A 21,306-nucleotide genomic window follows, 5' to 3' on the forward strand; every position below is an offset into this window, starting at 1 on the left:
AACCTAGCAAGATAGGCCAACATTCAAATTCAGGAAATACAGAGAAAAGAAAGATACTCCTTGAGAACAGCAACCCCAAGATACATAATCATCAGATTCACCAAGGTTGAAATGAAGGAAAAAATGTCATGGGCAGCCAGAGAGAAAGATCCTCCTTTGGAGGATCACAAAAGGTCAGGTTACCCACAAGGGGGAGACCATCAGACTAACAGCAGATCTCTCTGCAGAAACCCTACAAGCCAGAAGAGAGTGGGGACCAATATTCAACATTGTTAAAGAGAAGAATTTTCAACCCAGAATTTCATATCCAACCAAACTAAGCTTCATAAGCGAAGGAGAAATAAAATCCTTTACACACAAGAAAATGCTAAGAGATTTTGTCACCACCAGGCCTGCCTTACAAGAGCTCCTGAAGGAAGCACTAAACACGGAAAGGAACAATCAGTCCCAGCAACTGCAAAAACATACCAAACTGTAAAGACCATCAATACTATGAAGAAACTGCATCAACTAATGGGCAAAATAACCAGCTAGCATCATAATGACAGGATCAAATTCACATATAATAATATTAACCTTAAATGTAAACGGACTAAATGCCCCAATTAAAAGACATAGACTGGCAAACTGGATAAAGAATCAAGACCCATTGGTGTCCTATATTCAGGAGACCCATCTCACATGCAAAGACACACATAGGCTCAAAATAAAGGGATGGAGGAATATTTACCAAGCAAATAAAAAAGCAAAAAAAAAAAAAAAAAAAAAGCAGCTGTAATCCTAGTCTCTGATAAAACAGACTTTAAACCAACAAAGATCAAAAGAGACAAAGAAGGTTATTACATAATAGTAAAAGGATCAATGCAACAAGAAGAGCTAACTATCCTAAATATATATGCACCTAATACAGGAACATCCAGATTCATAAAGCAAGTTCTTAGAGACCCACAAAGAGACTTAGACTCCCACACAATAATAGTGGGAGACTTTAACACCCCACTGTCAATACCAGACAGATCAACGAGACAGAAAATTAACAAGGATATTCAGGACTTGAACTCAGCTCTGCACCAAGTAAACCTAATAGACACCTACAGAACTCTCCACCCCAAATCAACAGAATATACATTCTTCTCAGCACCACATCACAGTTATTCTAAAATTTATCACATAATTGGAAGTAAACACTCCTAAGCAAATGCAAAAGAATGGAAATCATAACAAACAGTCTTTCAGACCACAGTGCAATCTAATTAGAATTTAGGATTAAGAAACTCACTCAAAACCACACAACTACATAGAAACTGAACAACCTGCTCCTGAATGACTACTGGGTAAATAACAAAATTAAGGCAGAAATAAATAAGTTCTTTGAAACTAATGAGAACAAAGACACAATGTACCAGAATCTCTGGGACACAGCTAAAGCAGTATTTGTAGGGAAATTTATAGCACTAAATGCCCACAAGAGAAAGCAGGAAAGATCTAAAATCAACACTCTAACATCCCTATGAAAAGAACTAGAGAAGCAAGCACAAATAAATTCAAAAGCTAGCAGAAGACAAGAAATAACTAAGATCAGAGCAGAACTGAAGGAGATAGAGACATGAAAAATCCTTCAAAAAATCGATGAATCCAGGAGCTGGTTTTTCGACAAGATCAACAAAATAGACCACTAGCCAGGCTACTAAAGAAGAAAAGAAAGAAGAATCAAATAAATGCAATAAAAAATGACACAGGGGATATCACCACCAATCCCACAGAAATACAAACTACCATCAGAGAATCCTATAAAAACCTCTATGCAAATAAACTAGAAAATCTAAAAGAAATGGGTAAATTCCTGGACACATAAACCCTCCCAAGACTAAACCAGGAAGAACAGACCAATAACAAGTTCTAAAGTTGAGGCAGTAATTAATAGCCCAACAAAAAAACCAAAAACAACCAAAAAAAGTCCAGGACCAGATGGATTCACAGCCAAATTCTACCAGAGGTACAAAGAAGAGCTGGTACCATTCCCTCTGAAACTATTCCAAACAATAGAAAAAAAGGGAATCCTCCCTAACTCATTTTATGAGGCCAGCATCATCCTGATACCAAAACCTGGCAGAGACAAAACGAAAAAAAGAAAATTTCAGGCCAATATCCCTGATGAACTTCGATGCAAAAAATCCTCAATAAAATACTGGCAGACAGAATCCAGCAGCACATCAAAAAGTTTATCTGCCACTATCAAGTCGGCTTCATCCACGGGATGCAAGGCTGCTTCAACATATGCAAATCAATAAACGTAATCCATCACATAAACAGAATCAATGACCAAAGCCACATGATTATCTCAATAGATGCAGAAAAGGCCTTCGACAAAATTCAACAACCCTTCATGCAAAAAACTCTCAATAAACTAAGTAGTGATGGAATGTGTCTCAAAATAATAAGAGCTATTTATGACAAACCCACAGCCAATATCATACTGAATGGGAAAAAGCTGGAAGCATTCCCTTTGAAAATTGGCACAAGACAGGGGTGCCCCCTCTCACCACTCCAATTCAACATAGTATTGGAAGTTCTGGACAGGGCAGTCAGTCAGGAGAAAGAAATAAAGCGTATTCAAATAGGAAGAGAGGAGGTCAAATTGTCTCTGTTTGCAGATGACACGATTGTATATATAGAAAACCCCATCATCTCAGTCCAAACTCTTCTTAAGCTGATAAGCAATGTCAGCAAAGTCTCAGGATACAAAATCAATGAGCAAAAATCACAAGCATTCCTACACACCAATAACAGAGAGCCAAGACATGAGTGACCTCCCATTCGCAATTGCTACAAAGAGAAAAAAATACCTAGGCATCTAACTTACAAGGGATGTGAAGGACCTCTTCAAGGACAACTACAAACCACTGCTCAACGAAATAAGAGAGGACACAAACAGATGGAAAAACATTCCATGCTCACGGATAGGAAGAATCAATATCATTAAAATGGCCATACTGCCCAAACTAATTTATAGATTCAATGCTATCCCCATCAAGCTACCACTGACTTTCTTCACAGAATTAGAAAAAACTACTTTAAATTTCATATGGAACCAAAAAAGAGCCTGCATAGACAAGACAATCCTAAGCAAAAAGAATAAAGCTGGAGGCATCACGCTACCTGACTTCAAACTATACTATAATGCTACAGTAATAAAAACAGTCTGGTACTGATACCAAAACAGATATATAGACCAATGGAACAGAACACAGGCCTCAGAAATAACACCACACATCTACAACCATCTGATCTTGACAAACCTGACTAAAACAAACAATGGGGAAAGAATTACCTATTTAATAAATGCTGCTGGGAAAACTGGCTAGCCATATGCAAAAAACTGAAACTGGACCCCTTCCTTACACCTTATACAAAAATTAACTCAAGATGAATTAAAGACTGAAACGTAAGACCTAAAACCATAAAAACCCTAGAAGAAAACCTAGGCAATACCATTCAGGACATAGGCATGGGCAAAGACTTCATGACCAAAATACCAAAAGCAATGGCAACAAAAGCCAAAATTGACAAACGGGATCTAATTAAACTAAAGAGCTTCTGCACAGCAAAATAAAGTATCATCAGAGTGAACAGGCAACCTACAGAATGGGAGAAAATCTTTGCAATCTACCCATCTGATAAAGGGCTAATGTCCAGAATCTACAAAGAACTTAAACAAATTTACAAGAAAAAAAAAACCATCAAAAAGTGGGTGAAGGATATGAACAGACACTTCTCAAAAGAAGACATTTATGCAGCCAACAAACATATATAAAAAAGCTCATCATCACTGGTCATTACAGAAATGCAAATCAAAACCACAATGAGATATCATCTCATGCCAGTTAAAATGGGGATCATTAAAAGTCAGGAAACAGCAGATGCTGGGGAGGATGTGGAGAAATAGGAACACTTTTACACTGTTGGTAGGAGTGTAAATTAGTTCAACCATTGTGGAAGACAGTGTGGCAATTCCTCAAGGATCTAGAACCAGAAATACCATTTGACCCAGCAATACCATTACTGGGCATATACCTAAAGGATTATAAATCATTCTACTATAAAGACACATGCACACGTATGTATATTGCGGCACTGTTCACAATAGCAAAGACTTGGAACCAACCCAAATGACCATCGATGATAGCTGGAAACCATCATTCTCAGCAAACTAACACAATAACAGGAAACCAAACACTACATGTTCTCACTCATAAGTGGGAGTTGAAAACACATAGACACAGGGAGGGGAACATCACACACCACAGCCTGTCAGGGGTGGGGGGCTGGGGAAGGTATAGCATTAGGAGAAACACCTAATGTAAATGACCGATTGATGGGTGCAGCAAACCACCACAGCATATGTATACCTATGTAACAAACCTGCATGTTCTGCACATGTATCCCAGAATTTAAAGTACAATAAAAAAAAATTTTTAAAAGATCATACACCATGATCAAGTAGGATATACCCCAAAGATACAAAGATGGTTCAATATATGCAAATCAGTAAACATGATACATCACATCGACAAAATAAAGGACAAAAACTATATGATCCTCTCAACAGATACGGAAAAAGCATTTGGTAAAATTCAACATCCCTCTACACAAACATCAACTAAAATGGATCAAATTCAACATCAAAATCCTAACTGAAAAATAAAAAAAGATATATACCCAGTAATGGGATTGCTGGGTCAAATGGAATTTCTGGTTCTAGATCCTTAAGGAATTGCCACACTGTCTTGCACAATGATTGAACTAATTTACACTCCCACCAACAGCATAAAATCCTTCCTATTTCTCCACAGTCTCCCCAGCATCTGTTGTTCCCTGACTTTTTAATAATGCCATTCTAAATGGTGTGAGATGGTATCTCATTGGGGTTTTGATTTGCATTTCTCTAATGACCAGTGATGATGAGCTTTTTTATATGTTAGTTGGCCACATAAATGTCTTCTTTTGAGAAGTGTCTGTTCATATCCTTCAAAGGATTATAAATCATTCTACTATAAAGACACATGCACATGTATGTTTACTGCAGCTGTATTTACAATAGCAAAGACTTGAGAACCAACTCAAATGCCCATAAATGATAGACTGGATAAAGAAAATGTGGCACATATATACCATAGAATACTATGCAGCCATAAAAAAGAATGAGTTCATGTCCTTTGCAGGGACATGGAGGAAGCTGGAAGCCATCATTCTCAGCAAACTAACACAGGAACAGAAAACCAAACACCACATGTTCTCACTCACAAGTGGGAGTTGAACAATAAGAACTCATGGACACAGGGAGGGGAATATCACACACTGGGGCCTGTTGGGGGGTGGGGAGCAAGGGGAGGGAGAGCATTAGAACAAATACCTAATGCATGAGGGGCTTAAAACCTAGATGATGGGTTTATAGGTGCAGCAAACCACCACGGCACATGTATACCTATGTAATAAACTTGCACGTTCTGCACATGTAATCCCAGAACTTAAAGTACAATTTTAAAAAAAAGAAATTTTAAAATTCCACATTCAAATCCTAATTGAAAAAGAAAAAATAATGGATCAAAGACCTAAATGTAGGACTCAAAATTACAAAACAACTAGAAGAAAACATTGAGAAGATGCTTCGGGACATTGGTCTAGAAAAAGATTTTATGAGTAAGACCTCAAAAGCACAGGAAACTAAAATAAAAACAAATATTATCATATCAAACCAAAAGCTTGTGCACGGCAAAGGAAATAATCAACAGAGTGAACAGACAACCTACACAATGGGAGAAAATATCTGCAAACTCTTCACCTGACAGGGGATTAATATCCAGAGTATGCAAAGAATTCAAACATTTCAACAGCAAAAATATTTTTTATTAAAAAATAGGCAAGTGATCTGAACAGATATTTCACAAAAGAAGACATAGAAATGGTCAACAAAGGCCGGGCGTGGTGGCTCACGCTTGTAATCCCAGCACTTTGGGAGGCTGAGGCGGGCGGATCACGAGGTCAGGAGATCGAGACCACGGTGAAACCCCGTCTCTACTAAAAAATACAAAAAATTAGCCAGGCGTGGTGGTGGGTGCCTGTAGTCCCAGCTACTCGGAGAGGCTGAGGCAGGAGAATGGCGTGAGCCCGGGAGGCGGAGTTTGCAGTGAGCCGAGGTTACGCCACTGCACTCCCGCCTGGGCGACAGAGCGAGACTCTGTCTCAAAAAGAAAAAAAAAAGAAATGGCCAACAAATATTAAAAAAATTCTCAACATCACTAATCAAGGAAATGAACATCAAAACCATAATGAAATATCATCTCATCCTAGTTAGAATGGCTATTAACAAAAAGAAAAAATAATAATAAGTTCTGCCAAGAATGTAGAGAAACAGGAACTCATACACTGTTGGTGGGAATGTAGACTAGCACAGCCTCTATGGAGTACAGTATGGAGATTCCTCAAAAAACTACAAAGAGAACTACCATACGATTAAGCAATCCTACTAGTGGACATTTATCCAAAAGAAAGGAAATCAATATATCAGAGATATCTGCACCCTACTGACAATAGTGCCACCTATAGGCCTGAAGGTCAAACTACACAACCCAATACAAAGCCTGCTGACAAAAGGGTACAGCACTGGAGAATGAGACAAGCTTCCTGAGACCTCTGCAGTCCCAGCCCTGTAGAAGGTAGTCAGCCGGCTCATATGCCCAGTACATCACTACTACAACTGGCATTTGAGAAAGCCACCGCACAAAGGCTATCAATAACCAAGGAACTCATACAGGATCCTTTCCACTGAAAGCACCCAGGAGCAAAGCCAAATGATCATACTCAACGTACATTACAGTCATGCTTGAGAAAGCTAACTCAGCCATTGATAAGTTGAGCAGAGCTCTAAAAGGTCCTCCATAACCATTTACATCATAACCATCAAAATATGCTGGGAGTGAACAACTTCCAGCCCAAGTATCAGAGAGAAGTTGAACATGTGAATGGGGAGCTAAACAACCACTACAAGCTGGGTGTGGTGGCTCATGCCTGTAATTCCAACACTTTGGGAGGCTGAGATGGGTGGATCACCCTGAGGTCAGGAGTGCAAGACCAGCTTGGCCAACATGGTGAAACCCCATCTCTACTAAAAATACAAAAATTAGTCGGGCATAGTGGCACGCACCTATAGTCCCAGCTACTCAGGAAGGTGAGGTGGGAGGATCGCTTGAATCCAAGAGGTGGGGGCTGCAGTGAGCCGAGACTGAGCTACTGCACTCCAGCCTGGATGAAAGAGGGAAACTCTGTCTCAAAACAAAACAAAACAAAACAAAAACAAAAAACAAAAAGCCTCTGATAATGCAATACCATTTTACAAGAATCTAATAGAAAGTATTGAACAGGGAGACTAAAAGATTTCAAGCAATCAAAGGCTAATAAATGCTTTTTAGTACTTTTTAAATTTATAAAATGTTGACATTTCCCTTTTGAAAAAGTATCTTAATTATTTTAGCAAACACTAAAATACTTCTATTTTTATGAGTTTACTCATAAAGTTCTGAGTGTAGTGGTTCACACCTGTAATCCCAGCACTTTGGGAGGCCAAAGTGGGAGGATGGCTTGAAGCCAGGAGTTTGAGACCAGCTTTGGCAATGTAGTGAGACCCCCATCTCTAAAAAATAAATAAATAAATAAATAAATAAATAAATAAATAAATAAATAAATAAGCCAGGCGTGGGCCTGGTGGTGCTGCTTATAGTCCCAGCTATTCAGGAGGCTATGGCAGAAGGATTGCTTGAGCCCAGGAGTTTGAAGTTACAGTGAGCCATGATCACATCACTACACTCCAGCCTGGGAGACAAAGTGAGACCCTGCCTCTAAAAAGAAAAGAAGAAAAGAAAAAAAAAGGGAGAAAAGAAAAGAAAAAAGTTTTATGAGTTTACTCTCAATCTTAGTCTCGCAACCTTATTTTTCTCATGAGATCTTAAGTTCCTCAACCATAAGGGATAGTTTAATAATGAATTTAGACAATATATACATTTTCATAAACTGTATTTCTTCAAAAGAAAAGAACATGGAAGAATTTAATAGGAAAAAAGTGTCAGAGATAATTCTTTTCGTGCTTATAAAGAATTGGACGAGATGATGTTTAATGCCAACATGCCTCTAAAGTGCAATGGAATTTATATGTATTCATTTATATTCCTATGTGGTCTAGTTTTCAACTGTTTGCTTACTGACTCTCATAAACACAGCCTGTCAAGCAACTAAAACCAGAAATATCAATCATAAACTTGTGCTGTTCAGAGCATGTGACATTTCAGGACTTCATTTGTAGCATGTGACATTTTGTTTTATTCATATTCTCTTCTCTCTGTTAAAACTTTATCTAATTAAAGAGTTTGCCTACTTCACTAGAAATAAGTGTGTTAGACAATAACCATGCTTTCACTAAATTCCTTCTTTTGGAAAGTTTTAAGGTTACCTCTTGTATACAGCAGTACTCCAAGTGTGACCCCCAGTCTATCAGGAACTTACTAGAAATGCAAATGCCTGAACACTACCCCAAACCTACTGAATCAGAAACTCTAGAATTTCTGAATTTTAACAAGCCTTCTAGATGACTCTAATATACACCAAAGCTTAAGAACCACTGTCTTAGGAGGATCAGGTATCTTAATTCCCTCCCTGCTCAATTGATACTAAGGTCTGAATTTATCCATTGTGTTCTCAAGAACCTCAAAGAATCTCTATAAAGTTAGTAATAAATAATCTTCCTTCAGGAAAGACAGTGGTTATTTGCACATGGTTCTTTACAGTTACTTGGTGAGAACAACAGACCAAGACAGTCTGTTCTCTGCTAATGAGACTATCTTCAGGGGGCCTTAGGAACTTTGTTTTTCTTGATCTGCTGAATTATTGGTTACTGCTTCAGCAGAGGCAGCCTCACTTGATTTGTTCAGGCTCCCAAGGATGCTGGATAATATCACTAGAATCCTTCCCAATGTGAGAATGAGGATAATCTGATGGGAAAGGCAAAGCCTCTCTAAGGACATGCATTTATCCCATGAAAATAATATACTACCACAAAATACAAATAAGTGCTAGAGAAACAACCATTTAAATGGCACTGCTGGGATTTCCAATTAAAGGTAGTACCTTGAGCCCTACTATGTCCCCAAACAACAACAAAACCTTAGACAGTTTTGTGTTTATTTTTTAAAGGCGTAAGTCCAAAAGAACAAGAAAGAAGAGGAGACAAATGCTAGAAAGCAGATGGGAGTTAGGCACTAACTTACAGCAGACCCACAAAGCTGAATTTTGGCCAGAAATAGGAAAAAGTGAAAAACAACCAAACTTCCATGACAGAATTCCTAAAAGACAATAAAATTAGTTGATTTTGGTACTTCTGCAAGTCAACAGGAGGGCAGTGCTTAAAATGGCAATTAGACTTCTCTCATCCTCTCCTATACCTTGCATAGGAGACGGAACCTTAAAATATAAGCTTCCTTGGCTGAGAGATACCAGGAATAATTTATTACAGACTACTATGCTAACAATTGAGGAATAAAATGAAAGTTTACAGCTTTCTTCCCTCTTTCGGTTCCAGAATGCTGCTAATTAGAAGACTGATGGTCAGGAATATTGACAGTCAGCTTTCCAGGGAGGAGAGTCTTCTCTGGAGAATCTGACCAGCTCAAGAGAAAAACAGCTATAACGATGGTTCTCAAAGTATGGTCCAGGAACTCCTAAGATTCACTCCTCTCAGAGCGTGAGCAAGGTCAAATCTATTTGCAAAATAATACGATATAATTTGCCTGTTTTACTCTAATTCTCTCAAAAGTTCACAGTGGAGTTTTCAAATGCTGCACCATATGTGATACTGTAAGATATTGAAAGCAGAAACAGATGTGGATCCACCTGTCTTTTATTAAGCTGGACATTAAAGTGATTCACAAAAATGTAAAGTAATGTCACTCTTCCAATATTTTACTTTAAAAAATAGAGTCATTTTTCATTAAAAATAGATTATCTATGTTAGCATGTAACGGGTTTACTCTTGTTATTTTTGATGAATAAATAAATATTTTGAAATTCAGTTTTAATTTCTGTTAACAAATATTGACAAATGTAACCCACATAAACAAAAGTTCTCTGTAGTCCTTAGTCATTTTTTAAGCATGTAAAATGGTCCTGCGACCAAAGCATTTGAGAACTGATGAGCTAAAGAATCTGACATTGGGGGTTCCACCAGTTAAAAAGTCTGTCCACATACACCATCCCACAGTGAAGACCACTACCAGCAATCCCAACTATGCACATGGAGCTTCCAATCTGCTTTTAAAAATTACTTTAAAACACAGATACAGAAAACCACATAAAACAAATATATACCTTAGCGATTTATTATAAGGCTAACAATCTTGAAATTATCATCCTCAAGATATAAAACTTTGCCAGACACCTCAGAAGTCCCTCTACATGCCCCATAGATACATAGTTAATCGTGCCCCTGTCATTTTTTTTAATTGGGATAAGATATACAACATAAAATTTACCATTTTAATCACTTTGAATGTACAGTTTGGTTTACCTGTTTTAAAATTTAATAAGTTTCTATAGTTTCTTTTAGTCTGAAAATTCCTTCCCATCACTTTCTTTTTCTTACAATTTATCTATTGATGAAAGCAGACTGTTTGGGCCAGTAGTGTTCTGCACCCTGGATTTTGCTGATTACTCATGGTGCAATTCCATATGTTCCTCTGTCCTCAGGGTTTCTTTTCTTTTCTTTTTCCCCATAGGTTACTGGGGTACAGGTGGTGTTTGGTTACATGAGTAAGTTCTTTAGTAGTGATTTGTGAGATTTTGGTGCAGCCATCACCCGAGCAGTACACACTGCACCCTATTTGTAATCTTTTATTCCTCGTCCCCCTCCCATCCTTCCCCCCAAGTCCTCTAAGTCCACTGTGTCATTCTTATGCCCTTGCATCCTCATAGCTTAGCTCCCACATATCAGTGAGATACTTGATTTTCCATTCCTGAGTTACTTCATTTAGAATAAGTCTCATCCAGGTCGCTGTGAATGCTATTAATTCATTCCTTTTTATGGCTGAGCAGTATTCCACCATATGTATATATCACAGTTTCTTCATCCACTCATTGATTGACAGACATTTGGGTTGGTTCCACGATTTTGCAATTGTGAGTTATGCTGCTATAAATGTGTGTGCAAGTATCTTTTTAATATAATGACTCTTTTCCTCTGGGTAGATACTCAGTAGTGGGATTGCTGGATCAAATGGTAGTTCTACTTTTAGTTCTTTAAGGAATCTCCACACTGTTTTCCATAGTGGCTGTACTAGTTTACATTCCACCAGCAGTGTAGAAGTGCTCCCTGATCACTGCAGCCATGCCAACACCTACTGTTTTTTTATTTTTTCATCATGGCCATTCTTGCAGGAATAAGATGGTATCACATTGTGGTTTTGATTTGCATTTCTCTGATCATTAGTGATGTTGAGCATTTTTTCATGCTACTATAGGGCCAGGCACAGTGGCTCAGCCTGTAATCCTAGCACTTTGGGAAGCCGAGGCGGGTGGATCACAAGGTCAGGAGATCGAGACCATCCTGGCTAACATGGTGAAACCCCATCTCTACTAAAAATACAAAAAATTAGCTGGGCATGGTGGCGGGCACCTGTAGTCCCAGCTACTCAGGAGGCTGAGGCAGGAGAATGGCAACCCGGGAGGCCGAGCTTGCAGCGAGCCCAGATCGCGCCACTGCACTCCAGCCTGGGCAACAGAGCAAAACTCCCTCTCAAAAAAAAAAAAAAAAAAATCATGCTACTATAAAGACACATGCACACGTATGTTTATTGCGGCACTGTTCACAGTAGCAAAGACTTGGAACCAACCCAAATGTCCATCAATGATAGAGTAGATTAAGAAAATGTGGCACATATACACCATGGAATACTATGCAGCCATAAAAAAGGATGAGTTCATATCCTTTGCAGGGACATGGATGAAGCTGGAAACCATCATTCTAAGCAAACTATTACAAGGACAGCAAACCAAACACCACATGTTCTCACTCGTAGGTGGGAGTTGAACAATGAGAACACATGGACACAGGGCGGGGAACATTACACATCAGGGCCTGTCAGGGGGTTGGGGGCTGGGGAAGGGATAGCATTAGGAGAAATACCTAATGTAAATGACGAGTTGATGCATCCAGCAAACCAACATGGCACATGTATAGCTATGTAACAAATCTGCACGTTAGGCACATGTACCCTAGAACTTAAAGTATAATTTTAAAAAAAATAAGGAGTTCTGTTATTATGAAGGAAAGGGATAATGGACCTTGGAAAACAATCAGCAGTCTCTGCTACCTAGGAAATAGGTCATTGAAAACAGAAATAAGCCAAAAGAAATTTCTAGGATGGTGGTGAAGGAAAATCCCACTTTAAAAATTGTGCAGCACACTAAAAACCATTCAGTCCATACTGGAGCAGGTGGATGGGGAGTAGGCAAGAGGAGGTACTAAAAAGTGTATCTCAAACAAAAACTGATAGACCATGGTATTGAGAGAAATTCTAGAGTTCTGTTGAGTTTGAAGATAGAATAATAATAGACACATTTCAAACTACACGAATATAAAACAAAGCAATTATTAATACCAGAAAATCTCCAAAAATGAGTATGGGAGGAAACATGATTATAGGATACTCCATGCCTCAACTGTTGTGGTAGTTCATCTCCAAAGATGGCCCTCAACACTGCCTGATCTTTATACTGTCTTATTCTAATCACCTCACTCTCTCACTTTCCATCATGACAAATTCAAACCTCCTCTACTCTCCTCAAACACCAGTGCCTTTCCTTTGCCACACCAAAAGCCAGTAAGTAATTTCTTAGAGAAAATAAAAGTCACCATTTGAGGTTGGTAATCGTGAATTTAGCATAAAACCAATCTGCCCTTTTTTATGACTTTCTAATGTAGCCCTTATATTTTCTACAGGAACAAAATCAAAAGTTTATCATGTAAATGTATGGTTTTACCAAAAAAGTGTGATAAAAATGCAAGGGAGAAAAGGATTGTAGGGCATTGCCAAAGTGTGTTACTAACATGGTATCATCAGTAGAGTGGATCATGATGTTTCACTGAACGTCCAGGCAATCAAGGTCCCTTTGGACTATACTGTGACAGAGGGCAGAAGAGTTGATACAGCCCTAGGGCATGACCATAAATGTGTACTTTTGTCAATTCCAGGTGAATGTGAACTCCTTCTGATTCTCTTTCCTGACAGGCAGGAACTGAAAGAAGGCATTCTCCATGTCAATAGTTGCTTATGAAGTACCACAGGCTGTGTTCATCTTATCTAGTCAAGATACCATTTCTGGTACAGCACCTGTGGCCAGGAAATTGCTTGATTAAATGTACTGTAATAGTTCACCATCACCTAGCACATTCCATCAGTCCTTTGCAAGGACAGTCTCATTAATTAAGTAGGCATATGATAGGAATCACCACACTTCAACCATTAAGTCATCGAGACCAACATTAATCTCTGCCATTCTACCAGGATATTATATTATTTCTGATTTACTATCTTGCACAGAAAGAGAAGGTTCAGTGGCTTCTATTTGTCTTTTCCTACCATGATAATTCTCTCTCTGTAAGTCAAAGAACCAGGGTGATGGTTCTGCCTGTTATTAAATATGTCCATGCTGATTATGCATTCAGGAAGTGGGAAAATGACCACAGAGTATGTCTAGGGACACAGTGGACCCAACTGTAAAACAGATTTGGGCCAGCACTCCATTCATTACCCCATCTCCATATGCTCCCATTAACATGGGAGCCACTGTGGTGTTTTGGGTACCTGAGTAACAATGTTGGCTTGATTGTATTCCCAAGAATCTTTGAAACATCTCATTAGATTCCTTTCTCCAGTGTACTGTTACTTGGACAAGTGAGCATAGATTCCTTTGAGAAAGACTGGACAGCTGCTCTGTGTACATTTGCTGTATTATTGCAGGGTTCTTCATCAAGTATAACCTTCAATTGATTAGGTCTGGATCAGAGAACTGGTCCAAGTCTGGGAACTGAGCAAAAGACCATAATTTTTCATTATGGTAAACAGAACGATCCCCCTAGAGATGCCTATGCCCTAATCCTTGGATCCTGTGAATGTTACATGACATGGCTCATGGGATTTTGCAAATATAACTAAGGCTGCACACTTCAAAATATAGATTATCCTGGATAATCTGGCTAGACCTAATATAATCACATGAACCCTTAAAAGCAAAGAAATTTTTTCTAGCTGGTCAGAAAACAGCAGCAGAAGGATGGAGTTCGACAGATTCAAAGCATGAGTGGGACTCAACCTGCCACTGCTAGTGGACTGAGCCTCCATGTTGCCCATGGAAACACGAGAAAGAATGCAGGCAGCCTCTAGAAGGAAAGACTGGCCGCCAGCTAACAGCAACAACAAAAACGGACCTCTCATATTTAAGAGATCCTGCTGATCTACACTCTTCAACTTTGCAACTGAAATTGTAGTCCACAAACCAGTGGAATCAGCATCACTTGGAAATCTGTTAGAAATACTGCATCTCAGGCCCCACTCCAAATCTACTAAATCAAATGATGCATTTAAAAAAAGATCCATAGATAATTCCTGCTGATGTTGCAGAAGCCCTGCCCTATATCAATTGATATTATTAGACTTATTAATTTTTGCCACTCAAATGTCAATTGAAATCTCGTGGTCTTGATTTGCATATCTCTAGTGTGAACATAGGTTCAACATATGTTGGCTATGTGTTTCCTCTTCTGTGAAATGCCTGTTTTTTATCTTTTGCCCATTTTCCTATGGGGTTATCCTTATTGATTTATTGTTGCATTATATATTCTTGATACTATTAGTTATCTATATTGCATAAAACTTTTTATCAGTTTGTAATCAGTCTTTGCTATCTTTAAGGGATTTTTTGATAAATAAAAGGACTTAATTTTAATACAGTCAATTTGACCAAACTTTTCTTTTTTATGTTTAAGAACTCCTGCCACACCCCAGAATCAGAAAAATATTCACTTCCATATGTTCTACAAAGCATTTTATCTTGATATTTAAGTACTTTTTTCCATCTGGAATTTATCTTTGCGTATCATGTAAAGAACCAATTTCAATTTCTTCCCTACTTGATTTTTGCTTTATGTCCTCATCAATCCACAAAAGAACATTTTTTTTAGTAGACTATTTTTTTCAAATTATTATTATTTCAAGTTTTTAAGGAACACGTGGTATTTGGTTACATGGATAAGTTATTTAGGTGTGATTTCTGAGATTCTGATGTATCCATCAACTGAGCAGTGTACAGCACACCCAATGTGTAGTCTTTTGTCCCTCACCCCCCTCCCACCCTTCCCTGCAAATCCCCAGAGTCCATTATGTCATTCTTAATGCCTTTGCTCCCACTCATAAGTGAGAACATACGATGTTTGGTTTTCCATTCCTGAGTTACTTCACTCAGAATAACAATCAACTTTATCCAAGTTGCTGCGAATGCTGCTATTTCATTCCTTTTTATGGCTGAGTAGTAGTCCATGAGATAGATAGATAGATAGATAGATAGATAGATAGATAGATAGATAGATAGACAGATACCACATTTTCTTCATCTACTAGTTGGTTGATGGGCATTTAGGCTGGTTCCATATTTTTGCAATTGTGAATTGTGCTGCTATAAACATGGGTGTGCATGTGTCTTTTTCATAAAATGACTTTTCCTCTGGGTAGATATCCAACAGTGGGATTGCTGGATCAAATGGTAGTTCTACTTTTAGTCCTTTAAAGAATCTCCATACTGTTTTCCATAGTGGTTGTACTAGTTTACATTCCCACCAGCAGTGTAAAACTGTTTCCTTTTCACCATATCTAAGCCAACATCTATTATTTTTTTATTTTTTAATTATGGCCATTCTTGTAGGAATAAGGTGGTATCACATTGTGGTTTTGATTTGCATTTCCCTGATAATTAGTGATGCTGAGCATTTTTTCATGTTTGTTGGCCATTTGTATATCTTTTTTTTATATCTTTTTTGAGACAGGGTCTCACTCTGTCACCCAGGCTGGAGTACAGTGGTGCAATCTTGGCTCACTGCAACCTCTGCCTCCCAGGTTCAAGCGATCCTCCCACCTCAGCCTCCCGAGTAGCTGGGATCACAGGCACACACCACCAAGCTCAGCTAATTTTTTTTTTTTTTTGTATTTTTAGTAGAGACGGGGTTTCACCACGTTGGCCAGGCTGGTCTCGAACTCCAGACCTCAAGCGATCCACCCGCCTTTGCCTCCCAAAGTGCTGGGATTAGAGGCATGGGCCACTGCACCTGGCCCATTTGTATATCTTCTTGTGAGAATTGTCTACTCATGTCCTCAGCCCACTTTATGATAGGATTATTTGTTTTTTTCTTGCTGATTTGAGTTCCTGTAAATTCTAAATATTAGCCCTTTGTCAGATGGATAGTTTCTGAATATGTTCTCCCACTCTGTGAGTTGTTTATGTTGCTGATTATTTCTTTTGCTGTGCAGAAGCTTTTTAGCTTAATTAAGTCCCATCTATTTATCTTTGTTTTTGTTGCATTTGCTTTTCGGTCCTTGGTCATGAACTCTTTAGGCCAAGGTCTACATGAGTTTTTCCGATGTTATCTCCTAGAACTTTTATGGTTTCGGGTTCTAGATTTAAGTCTTTGATTCATCTTGAATTGATTTTTGTATAAGGCGAGAGATGAGAACCCAGTTTCATTCTTCCACATGTGGCTTGCCAATTATCTCAGCACCATTTGTTGAATAGGGTGTGCTTTCCCCCACTTTATGTTTTCGTTTGCTTTGTCAAAGATCAGTTGGCTGTAAGTATCTGGCTTTATTTCTGGGTTCTCTATTCTGTTCCATTGGTCTACCTGTCTATATTTATACCAGTACCATGCTATTTTGGTAAATATAGCCTGTAGTATAGTTTGAAGTTGGGTAATGTGATGCCTCCAGATTTGTTCTTTTTGCTTAGTCTTGTTTTGACCATGCAGGCTCTTTTTCGGTTCCACATGAATTTTACGATTGCTCTTTCTAGTTCTGTGAAGAATGGTGATATTATGGTGGGAATTGCATTGAACTTATAGATTGCTTTGGATGTATGGTCATTTTCACAATATTGATTCTACACAGCCATGAGCATGGGATGTGTTTCCATTCGTTTGTATCATCTATGATTTCTTTCAGCAGTGTTTTGTAGTTTTCCTTGTAAAGATCTTATACTTAACTTGGTTAGGTATATTCCTAAATATTTTATTTTCTTTGCAGCTGTTGTAAAAGGGGTTAAGTTCTTGATTTGATTCTCAGCTTGGTCACTGTTGGTGTATAGCAGTGATATTTATTTGTATATACTGATTTTGTATCCTGAAACTTTACTGAATTCATTATCAGATCTAGAAGCTTTCTGAATGAATCTTTAGGGTTTTCTAGGTATACGATCATATCATCAGCAAACAGTGACAGTTTGACTTCCTCTTTACCAATTTGAATGCCCTTTCTTTCTCCTGTCTGATTGCTCTGGCTAGGACTTCTAGTACTGTGTTGAAGAGAAGTAGTGAAAGTGGGCATTCTTGTCTTGTTCCAGTTCTTACAGGAAATACTTTAAACGCTTCCCCATTCAGTATAATGTTGGTTGTGGGTTTGTCATAGATGGCTTTTATTACCTTAAGGTATGTTCATTCTACATCGATTTTGCTGAGGGTTTTACTCATAAAAAGCTGCTGGATTTTGTCAAATGCTTTTTCTGCATCTATTGGGATGATCATTGTTTTTATTTGTCTATGTGGTGTATTGCATCTATTGGCTTGTGTATGTTATACCAACCTTGCATCCCCATCATGAAATACACTTGATCATAGTGCATTACCTTTAATATGTTGTTGAATTCAGTTAGCTAGTATTTTGTTGTGGAGTTTTGCATCTATGTTCATTGGGGATACTGATATGTAGCTTTTTTGTTTTTGTTATGTTCCTTCCTAGTTTTGGTATACGGGTAATACTGGCTTCATAGAATGATTTAGGGAGGATTCTCTCTTTATCTTTTGGAATAGTTTCAGTAGGATTGGTACCAATTCTTTTCTTGTCGCCCAGGATGGAATCCAATGGTGTGATCTCGGCTCACTGCAACCTCCACCTCCTGGATTCAAGCAATTCTCCTGCCTCAGCCTCTCAAGTAGCTGGGATTACAGGCACCTGCCACCACATCCAGCTAATTTTTGTATGTTTAGTAGAGATGGGGTTTCACCAATGTTGGCCAGGTTGGTCTCAAACTCCTGACCTCAGGTGATCCACCTACCTTGGCCTCCCAAAGTGCTGGGATTACAGGTGTGAGCCACCACACCCAGCCCCAATTCTTCTTTGAATGTCTGATAGAATTCAGTCATGAATCCATCTGGTCCTAGCCTTTCATTGTTGGCAATTTTTAAATTACTCCTTTAATCTCACTACTTGTTATCGGTCTGTTCAGAATTTCTATTTCTTCCTGGTTTAATCTACAAGGGTTGTATATTTCCACGAATGCACCTATCTCCTCTAGGTTTTCTAGTTTGTGCCCATAAAAGTGTTCATAGTAGTCTTGAATGATCTTTATCCATTCTGCCATTCTGTATCTTTTAAGTGGACCATTTACACCATTTATAGTCAACTTTAGTATTGAGATGTAAGGTACTATTCTATTCATCATGCTAGTTGTTACCTGAATACCTTGGGTTTTTTTTCATTGTGTTATTGTTTTATAGATCCTGTGAGATTTATGCTTTAAGGAGGTTCTATTTTGCTGTATTTCAAGATTTTTCTTTTGAGATTTAGGATGCCTTTCAGCATTTCTTGTAATGCTGGCTTGGTAGGGGCGAATTCTCTCAGCATTTCTTTGTCTGAAAAAGACTTTATCTCTCCTTCATTTATGAAGCTTAGTTTCACTAGATACAAAATTCTTGGCTGATAATTATTTTGTTTAAGGAGGCTAAAGAGAGGACCCCAATTGCTTCTGTCTTGCAGGGTTTCTGCTGAGAAAACTGCTGGAAATCTGATAGGTTTTCCTTTATAGATTACCTGATGCTTTTGCTTCACAGCTCTTAAGATTCTTTCCTTCATCTTGACTTTTGATAACCTGATGACCATGTGCCTAGGTGATTATTTTTTTGTGATGAATTTTCCAGGTGTTCTCTGAGCTTCTTGTATTTAGATGTCTAGATCTCTGGCAAGACCAGGGAAGTTTTCCTTGATTGTTCCCTCAAGTAAGTTTTCCAAACTTTTAGATTTCTTCCTCAGAAACACCAATTATTCTTAGATTTGGTCGTTTAACATAATTCCCAAATTTACTGGAGGCTTTTTTCATTTTTTTATTCTCTTTTGTCTTTGTTGGATTGGGTTAACTCAAAAGCCTTGTCTTTGAGCTCTTATGTTTTCTTCTACTTGTGCAATTCTATTGCTGAAACTTTCCAGTGTGTTTAGCATTTCACTGTCTGTTTCATTTCCGGATTATGATTGTCTTTTCTTTATGATATCTATTTCTCTGGAGACTGTTTCATCCATATCCTATATATTTTTTTTTATTTCTTTAAGTTGGTTTTCACCTTTCTCTGGTGTCTCCTTGAGTAGCTTAAATAATCAACCTTTTGAATTCTTTTTCTGGCAATTCAGAGGTTTATTCTTCGTTTGGATCCATTGCTGGAGAGCTAGTGTGATCTCCTGGGGATGTTAAAGAATCTTGTTTTGTCATATTACCAGAGTTACTTTTCTGATTTCTTCTCATTTGGGTAGATTGTTTCAGCGGAAAGATCTGGGACTCAACAGCTGCTGTTCAGGTTCTGTCCCATGGGGTGATCCCTTCATGTGGTTCTCTCCCACTTCCTCTAGGAATGGGGCTTCCTGAGAGCCAGACTGCAGTGATTGTTACTGCCCTCCTGGGTCTAGCCACCCTTCAGGGCTACCAGACTCCAGGCTGGTACTGGGGAATGTCTGCAAAGAGTACTGTGATGTGATACATCTTCAGGTCTCCCAGCCATGGATACCAGCACCTGCTCCATTGGAGGTGGCAGGGGAGTAAAGTGGACTCTGTGGGAGTCCTTGGTTGTAATTTAGCGCACTGGTTTTCTTGAATGCTGGTTATGTTAGCAGTGAAGTTGTCACAAGGACTCAGGATCTCTAGTCAGCTAGGGTGTGGCAGGTGGTAGAATTACCTGTTATTTTCTCCTTCTCTGGAGCAGAGTTGTTCTGGGTTGCTGTAGTGGCTTGAGTTCACTGGCCTCTAGCGAGGAAGTGATGCTTTCAAGAGCTTGCCAGCTGCAGTAGTAGAAGGGAGATATAATCTTGCCCTACTTTGGCCAGGATGAGTACTCAGGTTTCTCAGGTAATGAGCAGGGCCACAGAGCTCCCTAGAAATTTCATCTTTTGATTTTGGCTACCAAGATGGAGAGAGAAAAACCATCAGGTGGCGGCAGGGTTAGACACATCTGAGCTCAGATTCTCCTTGGGCAGGGCTTGCTGTGGCCACTATGTAGTCGGGAAAGGGTGGCTCCCAGGCCAATTAAGTTATGTTCCCAGGAGGATTATGGCTGCCTCTGCTACATCATACAGGTTGCCAGGGAAGTGAGGGAAAGCTGACAGTGACAGGCCTCACCCAACTCCCCCACAGTCAGCAAGACCAGTCTCACTCCCGCCGTGCCTCCCTAACCGCACTAGAGTTATATCCAGACAGCCAGCAAGCAGGGCTGAGATCTTGCCACAAGCTACAAGCCTTCCTGCTGAGAAAGGAAGCAGGGCTCTCAGGCCTTGCCTCCCCATCTGCCCACACGTTCAGGTGCAGCTTCTGTGCTCATATATGCACTTCCCATTTGCCCCTCACCCCAGATGCTACTCAGGAAAGTGCGTGCTTAGTCAAAATTATTACAAAATTCAGCTAAGAGCTTCGGGGGGGGGCTCCGTTGATCCAGCTTGGGGGGGGGGGGGGGGGGGATCGGCATGGTGAGCCGTCTAAAAAAAAAAATAGGGGGGGGGGGGGCTGTGCCAGCTCTCGGGGGCTGAGGCAGGAGAATGGCGTGGGGGGCGGAGCTTGCAGTGAGCTGAGATTGCCACTGCACTCCAGCCTGGCACAGCGAGACTCCGCTCAAAAAAAAAAAAAAAGAGCTTCCTTCACTCTGCAGCCCCTTCCCAATTCTGCTGGCTGCCTTCCCTTCCCCAAGGACCT

General features: G+C 39.2%; 1 protein-coding gene across 1 annotated transcript in view; it reads right to left on the reverse strand.

The window, feature by feature from the left end:
- Nucleotides 1-21,306, reverse strand: part of CBR4 (carbonyl reductase 4) — a 64,797-nt gene that overhangs the window by 9,801 nt on the left and 33,690 nt on the right. The gene's annotated exons all lie outside the window — the stretch shown is intronic.

The sequence above is a fragment of the Nomascus leucogenys genome, chromosome 7b (assembly GCF_006542625.1).
Source record: "Nomascus leucogenys isolate Asia chromosome 7b, Asia_NLE_v1, whole genome shotgun sequence".
NCBI lineage: Eukaryota > Metazoa > Chordata > Mammalia > Primates > Hylobatidae > Nomascus > Nomascus leucogenys.